Genomic DNA, 2,363 nt, shown 5'->3' with positions numbered 1-2,363 from the left:
CCTTGCCACCATTTTCCTTTTAGATCCATCTTTTTGTTGTTGTTTTGTTTTTTTTTTTTCAATCAGGGTCTCACTATGTAGCCCAGACTGACCTTGAACTCATGATATTGCTGCTTCTGTCTCTCAAGAGCTGGGATTACAAATGTGCACTACCATATTAGACTGACATTTTGTTTGGAACAGATAGTTCTGGACACTTACAAAATTGTTAAAAAATTAATTGATTAAGGAATCATGAGGACAGTCTATAAGGAGCTATATAAAAGTATCATCTCAGCCAGGGATTATAACTCATAGAGTTCTGTGCACCAAAAGCTCCATCCGTCTTGTTTTCTGCCTTAGTAATTGTGATTAGCTTTGGCTTGCTTTTTTAATGTGTGTGTCAGTCATGGGGCCTGAACTCTGGGCCTGCATGCTGTCCTTTAGCTTTTCAGCTCAAGGCTAGCACTCTACCACTTGAGCCACAGTGCGACTTCTGGCTTTTTCTGTTTATGTGGTGCTGAGGAATTGAACCCAGTGCCTCATGCATGGGAGGCAAGCACTCTACCACTGAGCCACCTTCTCAGCCCTTGGACTTGCTTTTCAGAGGTGACTGGAATGTATGGGAGGGTAGTGGGGCTCAGGCAAGAACCCTGCAACTCTAGCTTGTTTGACATCCTGAGTGGCACAGGTGGCTTCCAAAATCAGTTAGTATGTCCTTGGCCTAGTTAGCTCCAGCTCACTTCACTTTGCTTGTTCTTGCCAGAATTATGGGCATCAGAACCCCACTAGGTAGGAGTAGCAGCAGAGAAGTGGCATACCTTCTAGCCAGGTCCTCTGGGGCCTCCAGTGACAGGCTTCTATAGTGAGTTTTCTTTCTGCTGGGAGAATTCCCATAGCACAGGGAAGAAGGAGGAAAAAGGAGTGAGGAGAAATGGAGAAAAGTACTGAAAAAAAAGAATGAGAAAGCAAGAATAGAGAGGGTACAGATATTTCTCAATGTAAGGTGTATTTGAGTTATTCAAGGGGATTTGTTGTGAAGTCTGTTCCATTTTCCAGCATATGTTCTGATTTGATTTTTTGGGATTTCAATACATTACTACAGGCTGTGCTGCTTTGTTCCATTACCTTCTCCACAGTTAAGTGTGAGTGAGGAGTGGTGATTTGGATGCATGAAACACCCTTTGCTTAACCTAGATTATGAGTTCCTTGGACCTCAGTTTCCATGTCTGTCAAACAAGGAGCTCTCTGGGGTTCATTTAACATGTAATGCTCTATGATTTGTGTGTGTGTGTGTGTATGTGTGTGTGTGTGTGTGTGTGTGTGTGTGTGTGTGTGTGTGTGTGTGTGTGTTGGTCCTGGAGCTTGAACTCAAGGCCAGAGCACTGTCCCTGAGCTTTTCTTTTTTAAATCAAGGCTGGCACTCTTTTACTTGAGCCACAGCTCCACTTCCATATTTTTGTTGGTTAATTGGAGATAAGAGTCTCCCTTTTCTATTTTAAATGTCTTGAACATAAATGGTAGTACAGAAATGGATATTTTGGCCTCTGGGTGCTTACCACAGGCTGTGTTCTTACACTGACTGTTTAGAAAGAGGAGGCAGAGTAAACCTACCCCATATACACCTCAGCCCAGGCCTATGCCTAGTCTGTATTGTGAATGGAGAGACATGGGGGAAAAAAAAGAAATGGATATTTCACCTTGATGGAAAAGAACAGAAAATTTGGCATCTTACTTCCCAGGCTCAGATCAGTGCTCTCAGTTTGCTTAGAAACTTGCAACTGCTTGATTTAAGGAAGTGGAAAAAACCTCCCATGCTCCTGGATTGGGAGGATGAACATCGCGAAAATGGCAATTCTGCCAAAAGCTATCTACAAAGTCAATGCAATACCCAGCAATATTCCAACAACATTCTTTAATGAAATAGAAGAAGCAATCCAAAAATTCATATGGAATAAGAGAAGGCCCTGATTAGCAAAAACAATCCTTAGCAGGAAAAATAGTGCTAGAGAATATTAATACCAAACTTCAAACTCTATTATAAAGCCCTGGTTAAAAGCAGCTTGGTAGTGGCACGTGAACAGGCCTGAGGACCAATGGAATAGAACTGAAAGCCCAGAAAAGATCCCACAGACCTATGGCCACCTAATCTTTGATAAGAGAGCTAAAATCATCAGATGGATGAAAGCCTCTTCAACAAACGGTGCTGGCAGAATTGTTTATACATGTGTACAAAACTGAAGTTAGATCCTAACCTATCACCCTGCACCAGAATCAACTCCAAAGGGATCAAAAACCTCGAGATAAGAGCAGATACCCTGAAAATATTACAAGAGGTGATGGAGGAAGCAAACAGGTCAAAACTTCCTAAATAAATATCCAGA

The 2,363-nt window shown here is 42.1% G+C and overlaps 1 non-coding gene across 1 annotated transcript; it reads left to right on the top strand.

Moving 5' to 3' along the window:
- Positions 1 to 1,521: 1,521 nt before the first annotated feature.
- LOC122117405 lies at positions 1,522 to 1,652 on the top strand. Its single transcript, XR_006149150.1, has one exon. It is a non-coding gene; the product is annotated as a small nucleolar RNA SNORA51 (small nucleolar RNA).
- The last annotated feature ends 711 nt before the right edge of the window (positions 1,653 to 2,363 follow it).

This window comes from Dipodomys spectabilis, unplaced genomic scaffold (genome assembly GCF_019054845.1).
Source record: "Dipodomys spectabilis isolate Male_0828 unplaced genomic scaffold, ASM1905484v1 ptg000140l, whole genome shotgun sequence".
Lineage (NCBI taxonomy): Eukaryota > Metazoa > Chordata > Mammalia > Rodentia > Heteromyidae > Dipodomys > Dipodomys spectabilis.
Note: the sequence above shows the minus strand (reverse complement) of the source record. Positions and strands in the feature narration are given on the sequence as shown.